Below are 11,254 nucleotides of genomic sequence, written 5' to 3'. Positions count from 1 at the left end.
GGATGTAGGCTGCCTTGCACTTAGCAGCTGAACCAGGATATATCTTGGTGTAATTCTCTCTTTCTTCTACTCCATTTCTGTTTCTGCTGCCCAGGAGATAAAACTGAAAATATCTCGTGCTAACTGACGAGACAAAAAAAAAAGTCTCGTGGCTGGGGACGAGACAAAAGAAAAAGTCTCGTGGCTAGTTACGAGATAAAAAGACAAAAAGCTTCCAGAAGTGGTTTCAAAGGCCAACAAGTATTATCAAGCAAAAAAGTGGCTAAGATTCAACCCCCCTTCTCTTAGCCACTGATAACCATCAATTGGTATCAGAGCTTGGTCTCAAAGAGATCAAGCTTTGCATCTTGGAGTAAAGATCCAGATGGCAGAAAACAGTGGCTCAAATCTAGTGTCCTACAATCTGACCGAAGGACAATCAAGCAACAGACATCCTCTTTTCAATGGGAAAAACTATACCTATTGGAAGGAGAGGATGAAGATCTTTGTGCAAGCAGTGGACTACAGACTTTGGAAGATCATCCTTGAAGGTCCTCAATATCCAACCGTCACAAGTGCCGAAGGAGTTGTCACTCCTAAACCAGAAGCAAGCTGGACCGAAGAAGATAGAAAGAAGGTTGAGCTCAATGCCAAGGCTATCAACTTGCTCAACTGTGCTATCAGCTTTGAGGAGTACCGACGGGTATCACGATACACAACAGCAAAGGAAATCTGGGACAAACTCCTAGTCACTCATGAAGGAACCACCATTGTAAAGAAGACCAGGATAGATATGTTAAATAGAGAATATGAAATGTTTGCAATGAAGGAAGGAGAATCCATTGATGAGCTATTTGAGCGCTTCAACACCATTATTGTTGGCTTGGATGCTATGGGAATCAAGTATCCTGAATCTGTGCTAGTGAGAAGAGTGTTGAGATGTCTCACAAAAGAATGGGAAACAAAAGCTTTAATTATTTCTGAGTAGTGATCTTGACTCCATAACTTATGATGATTTGAGAGGAAATTTACTTGCTTTTGAAAACACCTATTTGAAAAAAGATTCAAAAATGAAAGGAATCACTTTCTCATCTGTTACTAACCCTCTGGATGATGAATCCAGTGATAACTCATCTGAAAATGAATTTGTGTTGTTTGCAAAAAAATTCAGGAAAATGGTGAAGCTCAAGGAAAGAGGCAAAGGAGGCAGCTCAAGAAAACAGAAGAAAGATCTCAGTAAGGTGACTTGCTACAACTGTAAAGAAATGGGGAATTTCAAATCTGACTGCCCTAAGTTGAAAAGGGAAGAAAAGCCGAAGAAAGAAAAGAAAAAGGGACTGATGGCATCATGGGAAGATCTTGAAAATGATTCTGAAGACGATGAAGAATCTGAAACAAAGTCTCAACCATGCCTTATGGCTGACCACGTTGAACAGGTAATAGTTCCCAACCCTGACACTGAATCTCTTCATCTTATGATAGATCACCTTTCTGAAAAAATAAGATATTTTTTGCTAGATAATCAAGAACTTGAACAACAAATTATCATCCTTAAAGCAGAAAATGGATTTCTAAAAGAAAAGCTAAAGGAGGCCGAAACTGCTTGTGATCTTGTTGAAAAAAATAAGCTGTTAAAAGCCCAACTTAGGAGCTGTGAAAGTGACCATTCGGTTGTTGCATATGTTGATTGTTTTAGAAGGAATGAAGAGTTGGTTAAAGAGGTCAAAAGGCTTAAAGAAGACTTAGCCAAGTTCACACAAAGTTCTGAAAATTTGAATCAAATCTTGGCTAGCCAAAAATCTCTTTATGATAAAGCTGGCTTGGGGTTTTATAAATCTGTTGAAAAATCTCATTTTGAAAATATTGCTTCATCTTCCAATGATACAAGATTTCAAAACCCAAGAAGCTTTAACAAAATAGCAACTCCAAGATTCTGTAGGTTATGTAACCGAGTTGGACACTTTCCCATACAATGCTTTTTTGGTGAAAGGATGATAGGTGATAAAGTTTACAAGGTTGTTTTTTATTATAATGGCTTAGGACATAAGAGATGGTTTAACGTGAAAGGATCCAAGAAAATTTGGATACCTAAGGTCACTTGAGCTTGTTTTGTAGGTGTGCCTAGCATCCAAACGGAAGGAGAATATGTGGTATATGGACAGCGGATGCTCTAGGCATATGACCGGAAAGACAACCTTCTTCATAAAGCTTGATGAATATGATGGAGGACTTGTCACTTTTGGTGATGATGCAAAAGAAAAAATAGTGGTTGTTGGAAAAGTTGGTAAAAACTTTTCATCTTGTATAAATGATGTTCTTCTTTTAAATGGTTTGAAACATAATTTACTTAGTGTTAGCCAATTGTGTGATTTAGGTTTTGAAGTTATTTTTAGAAAGTTTGTGTGTTTGGTTGTTTGTGAGAAAACTGGAGATATTTTATTTGAAACTAAAAGGTGCAATAATGTGTATGGATTGACTCTTGAGGACTTGAAAGAACAAAATGTAATATGTTTTACTTCTCTTGAATCTGAAAAATGGCTATGGCATAGAAAGTTGGGTCATTCTAGCATGTACCAAATTTCTAAGTTAGTTAAGAAAAATTTGATTAGAGGAATTTCAAATATCAAATTTGATAAGGATCTTACTTGTGATGCTTGCCAATTGGGCAAACAAGTAAAATCCTCTTTTAAACCAAAAGATGGAATCTCAACCAAAAGGCCATTAGAGATGTTACACATTGATCTTTTCGATCCAACAAGAACTCAAAGTTTAGGAGGTAAACACTATGGTCTTGTGGTGGTAGATGATTACTCTAGATTTGGTTGGGTACTTTTTCTTACTCATAAAAATGATGCTTTTCATGCTTTTGCAACTCTTTGCAAGAAAATTCAAAATGAAAAAGATTTAAAAATTGCCAATTTAAGAAGTAATCACGGAAGAGAATTTGAAAACCAAGATTTTGAAAAATTCTGTGATGACTTTGGAATTTCTCATAACTTTTCATGCCCTAGAACCCCTCAACAAAATGGGGTGGTTGAGAGAAGGAATAGAAACCTTCAAGAGATGACTAGGGCCATGCTTTGTGAAAATGAGACTCCTAAATTCTTATGGGCTGAAGCTGTAAATACAACTTGTTACATTTTGAATAGGACAATTATTAGAAAAGGGTTGAAGAAAACCCCCTATGAGCTATGGAAAGGAACCCCTCCAAATCTTAAGTATTTTCATGTTTTTGGATGCAAATGTTTTGTACTTAACAATAAAGAAAACCTTGGAAAATTTGATCCAAAATCCTATGAAGAAATGTTTGTTGGATACTCCACTACTAGCAAGGCCTATAGAATTTATCTCAAAGAGCATAGGACCATAGAGGAATCCATACATGTTACTTTCTGTTATTCTAATTTAATTCCCAGTACTGTGATAGATAATGATTTAGATTGTGAAGAAGCTGGAACAAATAAAGAAAATCTCAAATATGCTCAAAATGAAGAATCTGCCAGTCCAGTTTTGTCTCGTTAGATTGAAGGAGACATTTCCATTTTGTCTCCTGAGCAGACACGAGAAACTGAAACAGTGAGACCAATAGAAACTCATCAAAGCTCAACACCACTCCGGAAGCCTAGAGAATGGAAGTCTATGAGGGGTTATTCTCATGACTTTATAATTGGTGATCCCTCTCAAGGAGTAACAATAAGATCCTCAACCAAAAGGCAATCCGAACCAAGCAATTTTGCCCTCTTGTCACAAATGGAGCCCAACAATGTCAAACAAGCTCTTGAGGATCCATCATGGGTCAAAGCAATGCAAGAAGAGCTTACTCAATTCGACAAGAATGAGGTTTGGACACTAGTACCTCATCCGGATGGTAAGAAAGTTACGGGTACTAAGTGGGTATTTAAAAATAAACTTGGTGAGGATGGACAAGTTGTTCGTAACAAGGCTAGATTAGTGGCCCAAGGTTACGATCAAGAAGAGGATATAGATTTTGATGAGTCTTTTGCTCCGGTAGCTAGAATGGAAGCAATTAGGTTGCTTCTTGCCTATGCTGCCCATAAGGGTTTCAAAATGTTTCAAATGGACGTTAAATGTGCTTTCCTTAATGGATTTATTAATAGAGAAGTGTATGTAGCACAACCCCCCAGTTTCGAACATAAAGATTTCCCAAATCATGTTTTTAAACTATCTAAGGCTCTTTATGGTCTTAGACAAGCTCCAAGAGCTTGGTATGAAAGGCTTAGTGCCTTCTTATTGGAAAATCAATTTCAAAGGGGTACCACCGACACTACTTTATTCATTAAAGCATCTAATGATGACATTCTCCTTGTTCAAGTTTATGTGGATGACATTGTATTTGGTTCGGCCAATGAGTCCTTGTGTGAAGAGTTTGGAAAACTCATGACTAGTGAGTTTGAGATGAGTTTAATGGAAGAGATAACTTTCTTTCTTGGCCTCCAAATTAAACAAACTCCTAGTGGTACTTTTATTCACCAAGGAAAGTATGCAAAAGAACTTATCAAAAAGTTTGGCCTAGAAAGTTCCAAACCAATGGGTACACCAATGCATCCTAACACAAAACTTGAAAAAGATGATGATGGCAAAGATGTGGATGAAACAAGGTATAGAGGAATGATAGGTTCACTTATGTACCTTACCTCCTCTAGACCGAATATTGTTCAAAGTGTGGGTATATGCTCAAGGTTTCAATCTCACCCAAAAGAATCCCATCTTTCGGCCGTTAAGCGCATCATTAGATACATTAAGGGAACTAGTGATTATGGCTTGTGGTATCCTAAATCTGATGACTTTTGTGCAGTAGGATTTTGTGATGCAGATTATGCGGGAGATAGGGTGGATAGACGGAGTACATCCGGCATGTGTTGCTTCCTTGGAAGCTCACTCAACATGTGGTCAAGCAAAAAGCAAGCCACGGTGTCTCTATCCACAGCTGAAGCTGAATATATTTCCGCATCTGCATGTTGTTCTCAATTAATTTGGTTAAAAATGTAGTTGGAAGATTACAAATTAAAGATCAATAGTATACCCTTATTTTGTGATAATATGAGTGCTATTAACATCTCAAAAAATCCTGTTTTGTACTCAAGAACCAAGCACATTGAGATAAAATATCATTTCATTAGAGAGCATGTGCAAAAGGGTACTATTGATATTCAATTTGTAAAATCTGAAGACCAACTTGCTGACATTTTTACAAAACCCCTCTGTGAAGACAAATTTTGCACTTTGAGAAAAAGTTTGGGCATGATTAATTTAAGTTCTATTGATAACTTGTGCAATTTTGATTCTGCTCAGTTTTGTCTCGTAGGAATGGACGAGATAAAAATAAGAGTGTGATGGAGGGGATGTGATCAAGGGGGAAACAGCGCCAAAAATTAATTCTCATGGGCCCCACTAAATTTCCTTGACCCCACTCTGACCGTTTTGTTAGTTTCTCTCTCTGAAAATCATAATGTCCTTTTGTTGTCTCATCAAATCTTATTGGAAGTGGTTATTGTCAAATCAAATCCTTCTCTTCACTTAATCCCTTGATTTTAGGAAACCACCTTTCAATTTATTTCAAATAAAAGAGAAACTCCTTGGATATTAACCGCCACTTAATGGACATTTAATTCCCTTAATTCTCTCTCCACTCTACATTTATTGTTTCTCTAACCTCCCTCCTCCCTCACTCCATTCGGTTTCAACTCAACCCCTTCATATCCCACTTCTCCATTTTCACTACCATGAAAAAGAAAACTGCTCCCAGGAAAAGCGAATGCATTCTCTTCTCTCAAAAACCGTCCACTCCACAATCTCATACCCACATCCATATTCACTCAACATCATCATCTTCTCCCTCACCTCCCTCAAAGCAAACCGACACCATGCGTAGGAAGGTCATAGCTACAAAAACTTCTTCAAGGAAGAAGAAAGAGAGAGTTTCCATGGAGGAAGAGGAAGAGTCTCACACATCACCCATTCCGTCTCCACCACCATCTCCACAGAAGAAAGCCACACCCGGGAAGAGTGGCCAGAAATCAAAAGGATTTGCTCTGCACAACACCAATGAACCTACAAACCTGTAATCTTTGGACTTCAAGAACAAATTCAGCAAGACACACTCTCACTATGACCCTGTCCGATTCAACTCCTGTGCTTCATATGAATTCCATAAAGAAGTCCTGGAAAAGCATCATCTCTGTGCAACCTACCTTGTCAACCTGGACTCTCTCACCAGCAAGGGGATAAATGTGTCTCCTCTTTTTGAACTGCTTCAGTGGACTCCTCTGCTTCACATCTAGAAGCCAGTTTACCCAGGTTTTGTTCGAGAGTTCTACGCCAACATGAGACTTATTGATGGTACCATATATTCATATGTGAAGAGAGTTCACATCACTCTTGACACTGCCACCATTGGGACGGCCTTGGGCTACAAGGAGGAAGGGCCGAGAGCATACATGGCCGAAAAGTGGGATTCAGAGGTCGGCATCACCTATAAAGTCGTTCTTCAACACATTTGTGAGAATCTCTCTGGTTTGGATGGCACTACTCCTACCCACAAAGCCCTCGGACCAACCAACTCCTTGCTTCACAGGATTATCACACATATTCTGACTCCTCAAAGCGGCTCCCACAATAGAGTAACACTCTCTGATTCTCTAATCATCTTTGCACTTGTTACATCTACTCCAATATCTTTTGGTTATCTTATGATCCGTCATATGTGGGATTCGGTAAAGAGCACCAAAAAGGCAAATCTGCCCTATGGTATGTTCTTAACCAGCATCTTTGAATACTTTAAAGTTGACCTTTTGAATGAGGCTATAGAGAACAAAGTGTCAATGATCAAGGGAGGTGGAGCGCTTAAGGGAACAAAGGGCAAGAAATTTGGGGCTTCGGAGAGTGACTATGAGGGTCGGCCCGAATCTTCCAAGGCAACCGAATCCATTAGGGAAATTCTCACTGAATTTTCAAATATGTCAGAACTCATGATACAATTCCATAAAGCAGGACGCAAGTTAGCGTATGAAAATGAGAAGGCTTGGGGAAGATGCAAAGATAAAGTCAGTTTGATGCTAGAAAGTCTTGATGAGGATCCGGAAAATGCAAGTGAAGAAGGGGTTGAAGCATCTGATTTTCATCTCTCTGATGATTAAACTTCTGTTCAGTGTTTGATATTGGCACACTTAGGCTCAATTTGATACTCTGTTTTGGCTTGTTACTGATAGTACTATAACTCTGTGATACTCTGTGGACACTTTTGAAAATATTTTGATATTATGTTTGCTATGTCTTATTCTTTTTGCAGGTGCCCCTTGATGCCAAAAGGGAGAGAATTGGTTCTGAAAATTGAAACTGAAAAACAGGGGATGAAATTCTTTTATGAATTCATGATCGCCCTTGTTAAAATGATACAGCTGATGCTTGATAATGCATGTTGATAATGCATTTGTTTTATCATGTGATTGCTGCTATTGATTGTTGTTTATCTTGGTAAAATGTTTGGTTGATTATAATTGTGATATATTTTGTTTTACCTTGATATAATGATGGCTGTTTTGGGTTTATTTTTGGCAGTTCCTTTAATTTGGGACATGTACATAATTGCTATGTTTTGAGATAACCTTGCCTGTTTAACAATATTTGTTGGTTATGAATAACTTGTTCTGATGTGATGATTGGAAAATATTTTTACAACAGATTTTTTGTGTGAAAGATTGAGCAGAAAATCAAATTATTAATAACAAATGAGTTTTGATTATCATTCACCTCTGCTCATAAATCAAGCCATTCAACATTGCTTACTAAATATGTTGAATAACATTGTTGCCTTAGGCTTGATAAAAATTGTTACAGGTATGAAGCTTCCCTTGGTAAAATAAGCATACATCAAGGGGGAGTCATGTGACAATTTGAAAGGGGGAGAAGTTCAAATATTCAAAGAGAGTATTCTTTACTCAAATCTTAAATTTCTTTCAATTTCAATTTTTATAATATTTGTCATCAAGGAGGAGATTGATGAGTTTGGAAAACTCCATTTTTAATTTAAGTGATGATCAAACATTATAAATGTGATTAATTGCAAGATTATTATTTTGATTTTGATTTTCATATGTTGATTGAATAATTTTGCAATACAGGTTTATATTGGGCCGGTTTTTCAGCCTTAATATTAAATTGATGAGACCATGGCTGAAATAATTATTTGTTTCTTGGGCCGAGTAGAAAAGAAAATCCTAAGCCCAATAAAATCAAAATTCAGCCTTATGTAATTTTTGTTGGCTGAAATGTTTTATTAAATGGGCCAGTTTTACTTATTATTGATACAAGCCCAAATTGTTCCTCATGCATGATCCGAAACCAATGGAGAAGGAAAGCAAATGTTTTTATTACCTTATGTCTCCAACGGATCTCATACTTCACCATGTGATGTAATTCAAATCTCATTTAAGTGAAGTTAATAAATGCATGGGAAATATGAGAGAGATTATACAATTGATTTGATGGCTTCTTTACTGCTACACGCCACCGAGAAACAAAGGGAAATGAACATTTAATTTACTTTGTCAAAATCTACTAGTTAATGTTCAAATTTCTCTTTCCTCTCTCTCTTAACTTTCTTCATCTCTTTTGGTCATTACACAGCCAACCATGGAAGCTATAGCAAGCTACCGTAGAGAAGAAGAAACACGCCTAAAGACTATCACAATGATGGCAAGAAAAAGAAAACTAAAAGTATGCTGTGGCTAAGATCCTCTTTCACTTGTGGTAAGATTTTGTGAAGAGATTTTGGCTCTTCCATACCAAAAATGGAAGTAAAGATCTCGGCCAGCAAGGAGAAGATCCTTGGAGAGGATGGCTTGTCTCTGATTCTGCTCAACCACCACAGGAGGTAGCTAGAGTGGCTACGTGATGGAAGAGGTAGAGATTGGAGCAGATGAAGCTATCATCATCATGAAGCATCAAGGGCCAGAAGTTCATCTTGGAGAGCAAGGCAAGGATGAAGGGCTCGGATTGATGAAGAGTGGTGACTAAGGAAGGACTAGAGGTAATTGCATGTTGGGTTTTGGATGGGTTATCTCTTCTCTCTCTCTGGCCGAACCGGTTCTACTTGAAGAAGAAGAAGATTGGCTTGGTTTGTTTGGTTTCAACCTTGGAGGCTTCTCCCTATAAGTATGGGTGAACAGTTATGGTTGATTCAAGGAGTGAGAGTGCAAGGCACAGAATTCTCATAGCTCTCTAAGCTGACAAAAGTTCTTTGAAGAACTGAAGATTGATGGTTTAGAAGTTATAGTAAATTCTCGTTGCAAGTATAGTTACTAAACCAAGCAATCAACCTTTCTTACAAACGTTTTGGTTGTCACAAGTAACAAACCTCTTTTTAAAATTGATAATCGAAGTATTTAAACCTCGGGTCGTCTTCTCAAGGAATTGTAGGGAGGTGTTCTTATTATAGGTTATGAGTCTTGTAAATTGGGGGTTTTGAAAGTAAGGAAGCAGTATGTTGAATGATAAGAAGAATAAAATAAATAAATAACTATAAAATAGACTCTTGGCAAGATATGAAAACTGAAAGTCCTATCCTGGTTATCCTTATCAATTGTAATGAGAATTGGATTTTTCTCCCACTTTGTTAACCTCTAACTATGAAGGTAAGTTAAGTGGATGAATTAATTTTTGAATCCTCAAGTCCTAGTCTTTCCTTGGGAAGGGCTAGAGTTATTGGATCTCGAATTAATTCTTGAAGAATTCCAATTTTCAATCAACAAGGAGTTTGATAACTCAAGTGTCTCCAATTTATCAATTCATCAATTAAAACCAAGAATATAACAAGCTAAATAAAAATCATAAATCTGAAATACCTCAATTGCATTAATAATAGAAATCAAATCTAACATGAAAATTCATAAATTAAATTAGAAAAATAAATAGAGGAACATTAAACCTGTGATTGAAGTTGTAAGTTGAAATAATAAAATTGAAATCCCAATCCCTTTAAGAGGAATCCTAATCCTAAGAGAGAGGAGAGAACCTCTCTCTCTAAAAGCTACATCTAAAACTAAAAATTATAAATTATGAGCTTATGATCATGAATGGATGCATTCCCCTACTTTATAGCCTCTAATCTATGTTTTCTGGGCCAAGAACTGGGTCAGAAACAGCCCAGAATTCGTTGGTTGCGAATTCATACACGCTGATTTTTCGTCACTGCGACGCATCCGCGTGGAGCACGCATTCATGTCGTCTAGCGTTAAAGAAACTATGGCATATTATATATTAAATCGAAGCCCCGGACGTTAGCTTTTCAACGCAACTAGAACCGCTTCGTTTGGACCTCTGTAGCTAAAGTTATAGCCGTTTGAGTGCGAAGAGGTCAGGCTGGACAGCTTAGCAATTTCTCCAACTTCTTGTATTCCTTCCACTTTTGCATGCTTCCTTTCCATCCTCTGAGCCATTCCTGCCCTGTAATCTCTGAAATCATTTAACACATATATCAAGGCATCTAATGGTAATAAGAGAGGATTAAACATAGGGAACTTAAGGCCAAAGAAGCATGTTTTCAATCAAAGCACATAATTAGGAAGGCAAATATAAAACCATGCAAATAGTATGAATAAGTGGGTAAAGAGTTGATAAAAATCACTCAATTGAGCACAAGATAAACTATGAAATAGTGATTTATCAACCTCCCCACACTTAAACATTAGCATGTCCTCATGCTAAGCTCAAGAGAAGCTATAAAGATGAAGATGAATGGTAGAATGTATGAAATGCAACCTATCTATATAAATGCAACTACATGCAAAATGTTTCTACCTACTTGGTTAAAAGTAAATAAATTCTCCAAGAATAAATATGAACTGGATTTCACTAATTCAATCATAAAATAAAGTACAAGTAAACTTGCAGAATAAAATAGCTCATGAAAGCCGGGAACAAGGAATCGAGTATCGAACCCTTACTGGAAGTGTATGCACTCTAATCGCTCAGGTGTTTAAGGTTCGACTCTCTCAATTCTCTACTAACCTTGCTTTCTAAGGCTTGCTCTTCATCTAACAATCAACATAAATTTAATGCACAGATACATATATCAAGAGGTCTTTTTAAGGGTTGTAATGGGGTTAGGGTCAAGGTAGAATTGTATTTGGCCAAGTGGACTAAAATCTGAATCCTTAATTAACTTAAATTTTCCACCTAACTTTAGACAATCCATGTAATCATAATACCACATCTAACTATCCATTAACCATGTTTTCCACATATTCATGCATTC

This window comes from Arachis ipaensis, chromosome B4 (assembly GCF_059453495.1).
Source record: "Arachis ipaensis isolate K30076 ecotype BB chromosome B4, ASM5945349v1, whole genome shotgun sequence".
Classification (NCBI taxonomy): Eukaryota; Viridiplantae; Streptophyta; class Magnoliopsida; order Fabales; family Fabaceae; genus Arachis; species Arachis ipaensis.
The sequence above is the reverse complement of the archived record's forward strand: the minus strand, read 5'-3'. Positions refer to the sequence as shown.